At 35.4% G+C, this 14,269-nt stretch overlaps 1 long non-coding RNA gene across 1 annotated transcript; it reads left to right on the top strand.

Annotated features, from left to right (window-relative positions):
- Window positions 1-5,089: 5,089 nt before the first annotated feature.
- On the top strand, window positions 5,090-13,785 carry LOC127105671 (uncharacterized). The gene is made up of 2 exons (XR_007795101.1): window positions 5,090-5,592; window positions 13,529-13,785. It is a non-coding gene; the product is annotated as an uncharacterized LOC127105671 (long non-coding RNA).
- Window positions 13,786-14,269: the final 484 nt, after the last annotated feature.

A 14,269-nucleotide genomic window follows, 5' to 3' on the forward strand; every position in this document is an offset into this window, starting at 1 on the left:
GGAACCGGAAACGGATACTCTAGTTTCGTTCGGGAACTAGAAATGATGTAGTTGGAAAATTGACAATCTTGAAATGCGACTCTGATCTCATTTACAGTGGCGCATGATAGACTTGCATTGTTAGCACTCAAACACCCAAGTCAGTTCATGACTCAAGTTGAGTGTAGTAAAATTGGAGATTGGAAATTATACTTTGTTCTTAGCACGTGAATTGATTTATACTTTGTGTAAAGTGAAGTAAATTTGAGATGGATTGAGACTTGGTCAATTAGATCTTTGACCGATCCAGAATAATATGTCTTTCTCTTTAAAATAATACATCACAATTAAACTATTACACATTTTAATATAATTGTTCATTTATTTTATAATTTAAGAGTAATATATTTGAATTTTTCATTAACTTTATTAAAAATTTAAAATAATATGATATTTTTTAATTGATAGATTTTATTTATTAGAATTATGGAAAACAAATACGAATATAGTATACTTAACTACCTACCTATAGAATATATATACAAATATAATACACATATAAAATTGGTGTCACACAAGTATCAACTCGAAAACATAAATTTTTTCAAACTACATATATGAGAACATGTAATATAGTCCCTTCCCTCAACCTACCTATTGTCTTCCCTATATTGAACAATACAATATTACCTAAATGTTACATCTATATGTAATTTGACCCCTCTCTTAATTGTTATAAAATACACTACACTTTTTGGATAAAAAATAATGAAAACTAATTATAAGTTAGGTTATAGTGGATAATTGATAAATTATCTTATTAAATTTGTAGTCTTAGAACTAGTTTATATATCTGAAATGACAAAAATATGTAATTAACAATGTAATATTTTTTAAAATTAAAATAACAAAGATAAAATTGAATGAAAGAAAATGATAAATTACAAATTAATTTATCAATAAAAAGTATAAAATAATAAAAATAAGTTCAATAAATTTAACAATTTTCATATAATTTATTTAAAATATATTAATTTATAAACTATAAACCATAAGTTGAAAGAATATTTTCCAAAGAGAGCCTTCACCTCTTGAAAGGCATGAATCATATGATGAAGGTATTTTTATAAGCTTTAAGAAAAGTGGAAAGTAACAAGAATCTCTATAGGTAATCGGTAAAATGAATTAAATTCTCTTCGGAAGCTTCTTAGAAATAAGGTGAAAAAATTAAAACAAAAGTTGAAAAGAAAAAGAAATCAATCCCAACCAATGTAGTGAAAGAGGAATGAAATGGATAAATAGCTTTCATACATGCTTTCTTATTTGTCCATTGTTTTTGCAACAGCATCTTTCTAAGTTAAAGACAAACTTCTCTTTAAGCTTCTTTCGTTTTGCAATCTTTATATCCTTGTCGCATCTTTTTCCCATCCTTTTCCTAACCTATTTATTGTTAAAGCTATATTAGGCCAATAATATACAGTAGAACAAGATAACTAGGCTGAGCTAAGAATTATGGAATTAAAAATTATTTACCTTTTGTAGTAAATAGACATCAGGGATACCAAACGGGTGTAGTAGGAGTAATAAACTAACATAGGGTGTGTTTGGACCTACTATTAATTAATTAAATTTACCTACTATTAATTAATTAAATTTACTTGGTATAATTTGTATTTGGTTATGAAGTGAAGAAAAATTAGTCGGAGTGAATTGATTATATGAAATTGATTATGATTAAAAGTGAGTGAGTTGAAAGTAAAATAATGTATGTTTGATAAATTTTTTATAAAGCGAATTGAACGGTAAGTTTAAGTGTAAAAATCAGAATCATTTTTATTTAAGAACAATTAAATATATTAAAATCAATTATACACATCTATAATCAACTTTAGAAATTCTAAACGTTAAACCAAACATACCTATAACATGTGTTTGATTTCGTGGTGACTAAGCTTAGACATCAGTGTATGTTAATGTATGCATATACATGTTGCAACTAACTTTTGCGCCATCCATCATGCATCATTCGCTATAAATAATAGGTGGTTATGATTTTGTAATTCTTGAGAGAGATTGAATGAATAATGTGAAAATCATATTCATATCATAGAAAGATCTCAAATGAATATGGAGAGTGGGTCGTTCAAGATCAAGTTGTTTTCATTTGGCTGCTCTCCACGATTTTTGAATACGTTCTTCTTCGTGTTCTCTCTTGCAATCATGTCTTTGAAGTTTGGGATAGAATTCACAAATACTTCAATGCGCACATGAAAGCCCGTGTTCGTCAGCTACGCGTTGAACTGAAATCCATTAAGAAAGGTACCAATTCAGTCATTGAGTTTGTGTTATGTGCTAAAGCCATTGCAAACTCGTTGCTTGTAGTTGGAGATGCTGTTTCTGAACATGATCAAATTGATTTCATTCTCAACGACCTCCATGAGGAGTCCAATCCACTTGTTATGCAAATGTACGACGTTCATGAGCCTGAATCTCTCTATGATGTTAAAGCTCTCCTCTATGTCTAGGAGGCACAACTTGATAAGTTCTGTCAGGAGTTGGCCATTTCCTCAGTTTATACAAATGTTACGAATAGTTGGTGTGCGTGAAAATTCTACTCATAATCGAGGTCGTGGATGCATATTTCATGGCCGAGGGCGCAATGGAGGTTGATTTTCCTCTGGATCTCGACCTACTTGCCAACTTTGTGGAAAATATGGTCATGATGTGATTGATTGTTGGCATCGTTTTGATGAGCAGTTTACACCAAGTCTTGCTCCGGATTCGTCTCAAAATGTTGATGTCATGCCTTCTGATTCTCTTGAGGCTTTGACATTTGATCCTTAAGCCTTAGCTCTAATTTCGACTGCATATGGGTACTCCTTGCCTCGAGATCTAGAAAGTCAGGCTTGGTTTGCAGACTTAGGTGCTTCTCACCATCTCACTTCTCGTGCTTCTTACTTGCATTCTAATAAAGATTATTCAGGTACTTGTCGTGTAAGTGAAGCTAATGACCAATCCTTATCCATCAAATCTGTAGGTTCTACTCATATTTTTTCTTTCTTATATCCCTCTACTTTACTTGCACTTAATGATATTCTCTTTGTACTATGTGTCGCGCCACGAAAAATACCTGAGTGCATCGCACGCTTGAATACAACAGAGCCTCCACCGAACTTTATTTATTCCCGAGGGAAATGGAAAATATCGATAAATCCCATGGGAAGAGAAATGGGTAAGGAAGTTGGTTATGAAAATAAAGAAAAGTTATTTTACAAAAGACTTGTGTGATAAAAGACAAGAAATAGTCGATTGAATTTAATTAAAAGGAAAGAAATTGCTTGAATATAAAGTGTTGTTTTGAAATGAAAGAGTGTTGTTGAGGTATGGTGAAATTATTGTCTGGACCATTGTGTATTGTTTGAATCCATAAAGAGTGGTGTATGTGAACCAAAGAGTGCGGCGTTAACCAATAGATAATGATTAGCTAATGCAAAGTTGTAGGGTTTCACCTAGATCCAGAGATCAAGACCTACAAAGGGTATTTGCCTGAGCATGAGGCTCATATGGCAGAAATGAAATGATGTTGCTTGAGCATTAAGTTCATATGGCAGAAATTAAATGAGGTTGTCTGGGCACGAAGCTCATATGGCAGAAATGAAATGAGGTTGCCTGAGCACATAGCTTATTGGGAAAAAATGAAATGAGGTTACTTGAGCATGAAGCTCATATAGAAGAAATTAAATGAGGTTGCCTGAGCGTGGAGCCCATAGGGCAGAAATGAAATGAGGTTTCTTGAGCACAAAGCTCATAGGGCATATGAGTTTTCTAGAGCACGGGTATGCTCGAGCCAAAGTTTGTAGGAAAATGCATGAGGCTTTCTAGAGCACGGAGCTCCACAGGATAATGCAGGAAGTTGCCAAAGCAAGGAGCTCCTCAGGGTAATGCAAGAAGTTGTCAAGCACGAAGCTCCTCAGGGCAATGCAGGAAGTTGCCAGAGCATGGAGCTCCACAGGGAAATGCATGAAGATATTGATTAAGAGATGTGTTCTTGACCATGGGGTGCTTAACCCAATGAATGTATGGATGTCAAAGAAGACTGTGTTTGGTCCAAAGAGGCAAGAGTTATTGGTGGAGATTGCTGAAGTGTTTATGTGATACTTGTGGGGAATAAGACTTGACAATCATCTGATTCGAGTTGCACTAAAGTCTATGAACGGAGATGAATACTCTAAATAGCTGGGGCCTACACCCCGTACACAGAGGTACTTAGAATAAGGATAGGATAAATCCCTCTCATCCTTCTCCTTGATTAAGGTTCGCGGCGTGCAAATCTCATCATGATTGATAAGTGTTGAAGAAGATTCTTTTTTTTTGTGCTTGAACATTGATCCAATCTTGATGGTTAGGGTCTTCAAGGTCTTGATTGTGCAATCTTGAGTTAACTAGAGCGTGAAGTCCTTAATTTAAGGTGAGGTCCAATACAGTGCAAGTACGGAGGAATGGTTCTATCAAGTGATCAAGAGACTTTTGATCACCTGACTAGACAATGGTATTAGGCATATCAAAGGACCACTTGATCAAAGATAACTTTGATTAGCCAGTCAAGGATGAGATCAAAGTGTGAATCAATCATTTAGATTTTTATGCCTAGCCTAAGGTAATCAAAGTTATCAAGAAAATCAAATTCTAATATTAAAAATATTCTACAAAAACTATGGACATGATATGTTATCTAAAATTAAATTGGAAATTCAACCTAAAACTAAGAAATCCTTTCTAACTAATGGCTATTGTCATTTTTATTATTTTCAAAGTATGGACTAAATGAACACACAATTAAAGCCTAAGAAAAAAAGCTAAAACATCTAATAAAAAAAATACTAAAATGTATTTAGAATGCATTGAAAGATATAAAAGATAATAAAAAACAAGCAAAGATTAAAGAGAAAAAAGCAATAACAAAAAAGAAATAAAATAAAAATGCATGGGTGCAGAGCCAACAAGGGGTGTGCATAACATTAATGAGCATAGCCTATCAAAAGGACCAAGGTGCCTTGGCTGAGTTAAGACAAATGAGGTGTATGTGAAAATAACAGGCTTCCATAGCAAAGCAATGGGCTAAGAGGCCCATAGGCCCAACGTGCAATCACCAAGAGGGAAAGAGAGGTATCAGCGTGTGAGTCAATTCCATTCAATCTCATGACCTAAGCTAGGTTACCGGGACTCAGAACCTAGCCGCGCAAGAAATCCCATCTGGCGGCGGTGGAGGTCCAAATACTCTCAACTTGACGCCATTTGATTCGTCCTCTCACTCTCTCTTTTGTTCCCTGCTTGGTTTTTCCTAATTACCAGTCTAATCATCGAATCAAATCCAACCTTTGCATGAACCCTAACTTTCCAAGTTCAAATTAAATGAAAATGAAGCCAAATCCAGACTCCAAAGCTTAGGGATATGGATACTCGAAGCCACTGCTACCATCTAGTAACAAGAACAAGACGAAACAAGAGAGTTTGAAGGAAATGGATGAACCTTCGGAGCGGCGAATTGCTTTGGTCAAGATTGAGAAACATGAAGACGAAGGTGATAAGAAAACCATAGGTGCTTCAAATAAGGTAAGGGTTCCAACTCTAAGCTCCACAATACGATCTTCTTCTACTCATTCTTCTATTGCTGCTATGTTCGTAGGTGAAATTTATGTGTCTCTGCTCTGTTCTTGTTGTTGCGATGTAATATTTGATAGAATGCATCAATTAAGGTTGAGCTCAACTGTTTAGAGCTTAAGATTTTGAAGCTCTAACAACGATGGAGGATTCGAGCGTGTAGTGAGGGTGAGGAAGATAAAGATGGAGAGAGAGTCTAAGAGAGTTGATTCTGAGAGATTTGTGTCAATGATTGAGTGAGAATTTTGCAGAGGGTGAAAGAATGATAGAAAAATGATCCCATCTTTTCTCAATGATTGGTGATGATTGGAATTTATAGGCTTTGGATTTGTAATTGATTTGGGTGGCTCGGGTAGAAGTGTTAGGGAAGTTAACTAGCTGTTAATTTTTCATGTTAAAGTTGGTTAAATTTGATAACATTGTTGGATGATTTTGTTAGATTCAATTAGGTTAGTTAAAAGGCATGTTTTAAATCAGTTGTAGTTAATATGTTATTTATATGGTGAGGTGAAAGTCATGTTAATGAATAGGTTTAAGTAAGATAGTTAGTGAAGGTTAGTTACTTAAATGTTAAACTGTTAGCTTTGAAGTGAATGGGTCAGTTGTTGTATGAACAATGGATGATTGACCTAATTAGAGTTAGATATTAGTTAAGTTTGGCTTGTTTGTGATGAACTATTATGCTATCGTGATTGGTTAAATCATGATAAAATATTGAATTGCCCTAGGCCCTTTTGAGTTACTGAAACTGCTAGCGAAGTAGGTCATGTATGACTGAACTAGTTATATTGAATTTTGAAGAATGAAGGTTAATTGGCAATGAAACTGAATGTTGATAGTCAGTCTTTGCATAATGAGGTTAGTATAAGTCATAGTTGATTGTGTTGTATTGAATTAAGCATGTCGAAATTGACTTGTCTTATTACTTAATCAGAATGTTGGATGGCTGACCTATGTGATTTGGATTGCTATGGGATGCTTAAATAGAAATTGAGTTGTTAATGCATCTCCTATGTATTATAAGTGTTAGACGGTGTGGTAGGTGACCGAGGGGGGGGGGGGGGGGGGGGAGGGGGTGAATATATCACCACAAAAAATCAAGGATTTTACAAACTTTTAATTGATTTTTAAAGGCTAGTGGAAAAGCGCAGTCCCGAATCGACTTTCATCTATTCTGAACCGACTACTAGAAAACCAGACATGCGATAGACCGATGGATAATAGTATGCTGGTAACAAATAAGCATGTTTGGATAATCGTTTTAATGAAATTCACAAACAACACTATATACCAATGAACAACAACAAGCATAACACTTTTATCAAACAGTTGGTGTGTAATATTTAATGATCCTTATTGTGAATGGAGTTGTCAAAGCAATTTTCTCAAATCAAAACACTAAAATAGTTTTTCAATTATGCAATTTTTGTTTGCCAATGTAGGATCATTTAACAGAAAAATTAACACCAGAATTGAATGATAAACTTGCTGAAAAAGTAAAGAGATTAAGGATAGAAAATTGCACGTAGAGAGTTTGGTAAGAAAGTTCCCCACTATCGTCCTCGCGTGTGGGTACGTCTCCCCTCAATTTCTAAATCGAAATTGAGATCTTATTTCCAATAATGTTGCAAATGTTTACAAGGTTACGACATAAATAACAAACACCAATCCCACCGATTATGTTGAATTTGTCTTAATCCCTCTTGATCAGATCCGATTAAGTCTTGAACCTCAAAATCAACAATCAATCTTCCGCTCCACTACTTGTTTGCAAAATCTCCCAGATTTCCAAACCCCTTCGCTACGGCCAAATTTGATCCACTTGACTTTGATGAAAACCCCCAAGAAACGATCCTTTCTTTATGAAAAACCTTCCGGTTTTTCAGAGAAACCCCCTTTGTATCCCTTCAACTCAACTTCGATTACAAATCCTACAGTTGAACGCTATCTCAAAGATCTCTTGATGCAATGCATAATGATTATCATGTTTCAATGTGATTGAATGTGAAAAGATGATTGAGAAGATGGTGAAGACAAAGTATCTTTCAGGTTTCTTGCTCACACCAAAAATGCTCTCAAAATGTTTTCATGTGTTTTGCAAAAAGAACAATGGTTTACTACTTATAACAGAGTGAAAACAGAAAATAAAGAAAATTTTAGTTGGATGAGTCGATACATGCGATGCATGAGTCGATACATGTGTGCAAAAATTGACTCATGAGTCGATACATGACCCAATGGGTCGATACATGAGGTAACAAAAATGTTTTCCAGAATAAATGTATCATGATGTATCGATACATAAGGTATGGGTCAATCCATACTGGGTTGAAAAATAATTTCTCACAATTTTAATATAGCATGAGTCGTACATGAGTAAATGGGTCGATACATGTTTGGTAGAAAACACCAAACTGAAAGGTTGACAGGCCATGTATCGATACATAGGGTATGGGTCGATCCATACTGGGTTGAAAAACAATTTAGACATGTATCGATACACCAACTCATGCGTCGATCCAAAATATCAAAATATGCAAAAATGATATTTTAATGATGCAAAAATCTTCTCAATTGTTATTTTAATGATATGCCATGCTAGAGATCTTTTTGAAATAATTTCCAACTAGATTTCTATCATAAACTTTGACATCCCTCAAAAACTCATAATATGGGATAACACTCACAAACTCCCCCTTTTTTATGATGGAAAATAATTGCAGGTCTTGTGATGGAAGGTAGATGAACGAGGTAAGCTCCCCCCGAGTTTATGCATAAGATCTTGAGCACACAATCTTTCTCCCCGTTTGTCAACATCAAAAAGAGACAAAGCATTTTCTGTTATTAGTATCATATCTATTATCACAGTATCAACGAGTAACGATATGAAGGCATACGCAACATAATGGAAAATAAAAGGCATTCACAAATAACAACAAATTGAAATCCAAAAACACAAATGCACTCACAAAGAGTGACTAAATAGGCAATATAATAAACATGCTTAACATAAAACGGAATTACAAAACAAAAGTTGCTAACAGGTGCGAGAATTAAACTACATCATACAACCAAAATAATATAAGTCAAACAACATAGTAAGATGAAACTAAATCATGATATGCTATGCATGATATGGTATGTCATGGAAGACTTTGATTTTCATTGAATTGCATATGTCCATCTTGTCCGGGCTCGAATTGACGACTTCCACCTTTCGGAGGCGGAGGCGGAGGTTGATTAAATCCACCCATAAAGTCATGATGCATGAACCGCTGAAATTTATTTTTTGCAAAAAATAAGATGTAAATAGATTTGAGACACATTGATTTCCCTTTGATTGTTTAATTTTCGCAATGAAATGATATGAAATGCATATGCGTATATAAACACGTATTAAAGTTTCTATGATGATGAGAGACAAATGATATAAGTAATGTATAGATAACATATGAATGCATGAAATGCAACATATGACATGTTTTATGAGCGCATGAATATACAAGACAAAAGAATTATCAATGAGTCACTTTAACATATAGATTGAAAGACTTATTAACGCAATCAACGAAATTTTAGAAATGAACGCATATAAGATAATCACAACTTATCAAGCATATAACCATATCTCATAAAGGAACAACTTAAGTACACGTATAGGTAAAGTTTACAACGAGATATAAAAAGGAACGAAGTTACCTCGTTTGATGAATGGTGAAGATGCATATTCATAAGCTTAAAGAGATCTTAAATAGAGTGGTGGGATATACATATAAATAACTAAAATGCATGCTTATGACATCAAACTTAAGATATCGAGAATTCCTAACTCCCGACGAATGTTAAAAAATGATTCAATTACGAGTGGTTTTGTAAAATTATCGGCAAGTTGACTTTTAGTATCAACATGTTCAAACACAACATCTTCTTTTTCAACATGATCGCGGAGAAAATAATGTATAATCTCAATGTGTTTAGTACGAGAATGTAAAACTGGATTTTTAGTAAGGTTTATGGCGCTCGTGTTGTCACATTTGATGGGAATACGTTTGAGTTGTATATAAAAATCAAGTAGTTGTTGTTTTAGCCACAAAATCTGGGCACAACAAGTACTGGTTGCAACGTATTCATCCTCGGCAGTTGACAAAGCAACAGAAACTTGCTTTTTGCTATGCCAACTTACTAAGGAGTTTGAAAATAATTGACATGTGCCACTAGTACTTTTCCTATCCGATTTGCAACCGGAAAAGTCAGAATCAGAGTAACCTACTAAAATACAAGTGTTTCCCTTAGAATACCATAACCCACACTTGGATGTCCCGTGAAGGTATCTAAGTATATGTTTTACAGCTTTTAAGAGAGATTCTTTAGGATCCGATTGATACCGAGCGCACATACACATACTAAACATGATGTCGGCTCTAGATGCAGTAAGATATAAAAGAGATCCAATCATACCTCTATACTTCTTGACATCTACATTCTTATCATGTTCATCTTTCTCTAAGTTCCCGTTGGTAGGCATAGGGGTGTTGATGAACTTTGAGTCTTCCATTCCAAAATGTTGTAGCAACTCTCTACAATATTTTGTTTGACACACAATTGTGCCTTCGTCGAGTTTCTTAATTTGAAGACCGAGGAAGTAGTTTAGCTCCCCCATTAGACCCATCTCAAACTCACCCTGCATAACCTTAGAAAATTCTTTGACCAAATGCATGTTAGTTGAACCAAAAATAATATCATCTGCATATACTTGAACTAAAAGAATATGCTTTCCTTGACGTTTAATGAAAAGAGTGGTATCCACTTTACCTCTTGAATAACCATGATCAAATAAAAATTTACTAAGTCTTTCATACCAAGCTCGATGGGCCTGTTTAAGACCATATAAAGCACGCTTTTAATTTGAAAACGTGATCCAAATATCCATCATTCTCAAAACCCGGAGGTTGTGAGACGTATACCTCTTCATTTATGAAATCGTTAAGAAAGACACTCTTTACGTCCATTTGATAAAGCTTAAAATTCTTAGCACATGCATTTTGTGATTATATGAGAATTATGGTATTTTCGGAGTGTAGGGGTAATCTGGTAATTTAGTAATTACCGAAGTTAAGAGTTATGAGAGCAGATAAATAATATTATTTTAATTATTACTTGATTTTTTGGTAATAAAATAAAATAATAAGAAGTGGAGAATTGTGATTAAATAATTATTTAATTGAATATTTATTTAATTTGAATATTTATTTGATTTAAATAACCATTTAATTAATTAAATAAAAGAAATGAGCAATTTTGTGATTAATGGAAATTAGAAGGTAGAAGGAGAGAGAATTGGATTTTTTTGGGCAAAAACCATAATTTTGAAAAATAAGCCCATATGAATACTAAAACTTGTGACAAAACTAGGTTAGAATCCAATTTTGTCAGAACGTGAAAGAGGTTGAGACTTTTCTGGGAGAACATGAAGGTTTGGGAGCAAGGATTCAAGGATTTTTTAGGGAAATCTTACAGTAAATTCGAGGTAAGGGGGGAATTGTCTACACTTAGGTGGTTTCAGGCTTGCTGGATAGTGAAAGTTCCTTACCCTCCTACCAGCACCCTTAGGGATTGTTAGAGTTTCCCTATGTTTCCTTTGTGTAAATTATGAGCTACGTTATTTTCTTGCATATGATTGAATTATGTGGAATTGTTGTTTTTTGTGTTTGCCCTGAGACCCTAGTGGGGGATTTGTGATAAATCCCCTTAGGTCCCAATGAGTTATTGTTGGGGGTGAAAACCATGTAATATGACCTAATTACATGATTACCTGGGGGGGGAGGAGGGGGGTGAACGCCGAAAGGGAAGAAGCGGATGATCACAGCCACGTGGTGTAACACCCGGGGCAGAGAGGGAGAGGAGTGGTTATATGTAACACCCGAGGGAGAGGGAGTGGTTGTAGGTGCACGAAGCATGACAATGAGACACTCCTAGCAACTTCTAGGGAAAAATCTAATTCACAATGGAATGAGAGGGATCCTGAGGCTGTGCAGGTATGAGACTGCATGGTTGAAGGAAGGCTTATAAGGGTTAACTGATACTACCTATACTAACAAGATTCATCTTCTTTTTGGTAGCCTAACATATAAGAACCCTATAGTTAAGCGTGCTTGAGTTGGAGTAGTATTTGGATGGGTGACCTTTTAGGAAGTTTCCCGGAAAGTGCGTGAGTAAGGATAAAGCATGCTAAAAAGACCCATGTTGGTTTGTGGGGTCTGTCCATAATCCTGAAACCAGTCTAGGGCATTACAAATGGTATCATAGCAGATCTCTCATAGTACGACATAGTTCGGGGACGAATCAAACGGAAGCTAGTGGGCATGTAACACCCGATGCTGAAGAGGGCAGAGATTGGTTACATGAAACACCTAAGGGTGATGGATTAGTTGTCGGTGCATGAGGCATGACAATGAGACACTCCTAGAAGCTTCTAGGGAAAAACCAAATTCACATCAGAATGTGAGGGATCCTGAGGTTGTGCAGGTATGAGACTGCATGGTTGAAGGAAGGCTTTTAAGGATAAATTGATACTACCTATACCAACAAGATACATCTTCTTTTTGGTAGCATAATAGATAAGAACTCCATAGTTAAGCGTACTTGACGTGGAGTAGTATTTGGATGGATGACCTTCTTGGAAGTTTCCTAGAAAGCGTGTGAGTGAGGATAGAGAATGATGAAAAGACCCGTGTTAGTTTGTTGGGTCAGTCGGTAATCTTGAAAGTAATCTGGGAAATTACACGTGGCGGACGACAGCGTGCCCCGGCGGGGGGGATTGCCGCGCAACGCCTGACTGGAAGCGCTCGAGCGACCTTGTGTCACGATTCGCAAGTGGCCTCGTCGCGCCTGCGGTAATCGACGGTGGCTGATTTTGGTCGGTTCTGGTTTTTTGAGCGATTTTTTTTCTTTTTCGAGCAATTTTGGTGTTTTTTCAAGTTTTTGAGTATTCCATGGAATTTTTGGAGTTCGGGAGCATTCAATGGCATTTTGGAGTATCTTGTGGTGCTAGAGTCCCTTTGGTGACTTTGAGGTCATTTTTGAGCAATTTGAGTAAACTACTTGTCATTACCCTGTTGGTGGTCTGACACAAATAATAATAATAAATTTTTAAGGATTTTTGAGAAAATGTGAATATTTGAGATTTTTTAAGAAAATATTAAATTTTTGAGAAACTATGATTCCTTGGGACTTTTTGAGTTGTTTTGAGCAGTTTGATGAGTTCGGGACAATTGATAATAATATAACTTTACCTTTTGAGATAAATGAAAAAATTGTTTAAAAATATAATTTTGAGTATAGTAACCCAGAGAGGGATTACCTTGATGGCCTTGAATGGCGTATTGAGCATAGAAATCCCAAGATGGATTACAATGATGACTGAGTATGGAGAATTATAGGTTCAAGAGTGAATCCTTTTGTGAATGATTGAGACTTGTGTGTTGTTATGATTTTGAGATGTTGTTGATGTTGCATGTTGTGTTGTTTTATGATCATGCATTCATGTATTCCAGAGATAGATAGGACTTTGGTCCAATGATGGCCTGGTTTAGAGAGAGACTATGGTGGTCTCACGTCCAGAGAGAGACACTATTCAGAGAGGAACCAGAGACATGGGAATATCAGTAACATATCTCCGATCCTAGTGATTTTGGTATCACATGCATTTGAGCCGGAGATGTTGGCATTGCAATGCATTTGCATTATGATCTGCTTGATTGTGTTTTGAATGTGATTGAGAATATTATTATATTCGTTATTACTATCCTGTCTTGCTAAATTTCACCATTAATAATTGTTATATGTATTCTCACCCTTTGTTTGTTATTGTGGTGTCTGTGCTCCTCAGAAGTACAGGAAATCAGGTACATGAGTAGTTGTTGAGTTAGGGGATGACGTATATGCCTCCTTTAGCTTTTATCATTGGGTCTTAGAGGAGTCGCTCTGATATGTAGCACTAGGGATGGGATGTCTTCTGTCATTTTGTTATGTTTTATTTTTTTTTGTTTGAGTTTGTCGTTGAGACTTTACTTTGGACTTTGTTTAATTTCTGTTGCTTATTTGACATGACTATCTAGTATTTGAGGATTTTTATACTTTGGTGAAGTATGCGTGACACTCTAATATGTGAGTTTTATTTGAAATATTTTATTAAATGTCGAGTCGGGGTTTAGGGTGTTACACCCTTTCCTTCGACTTCTGGATTTCTTTACTATGTTGCTTTTGTTTACGCAAATTCCAAATAGACTTGGATCTATTTTCTTAAAACAAGTCGGAAACACTTCATGCCTTCAAATTATTTCACAAGTTTGTTTAAACTCAGTTTCACACTACCATTAAAGTTGTTCAATTTGATTATGGGGGAGAATTTATACCCTTTACTAAGTGTTTAACTGGGTTAGGTATCTCCCATAGGCTCACATATCCACACACGTCTCACCAAAATGGTACAGTAGAACGCAAGCACAAGCATATTATCGAAATGGATCTTACCTGGCTATCTCATGCTTCCCTTCCTTTTCCTTTTTCGCAACATAACTTTTCTTATGCAAATCATATGATTAATCGATTGCCTATTACGGGGCTTTCT

This window comes from Lathyrus oleraceus, chromosome 7 (assembly GCF_024323335.1).
Source record: "Lathyrus oleraceus cultivar Zhongwan6 chromosome 7, CAAS_Psat_ZW6_1.0, whole genome shotgun sequence".
In the NCBI taxonomy this organism is placed as follows: Eukaryota; Viridiplantae; Streptophyta; class Magnoliopsida; order Fabales; family Fabaceae; genus Lathyrus; species Lathyrus oleraceus.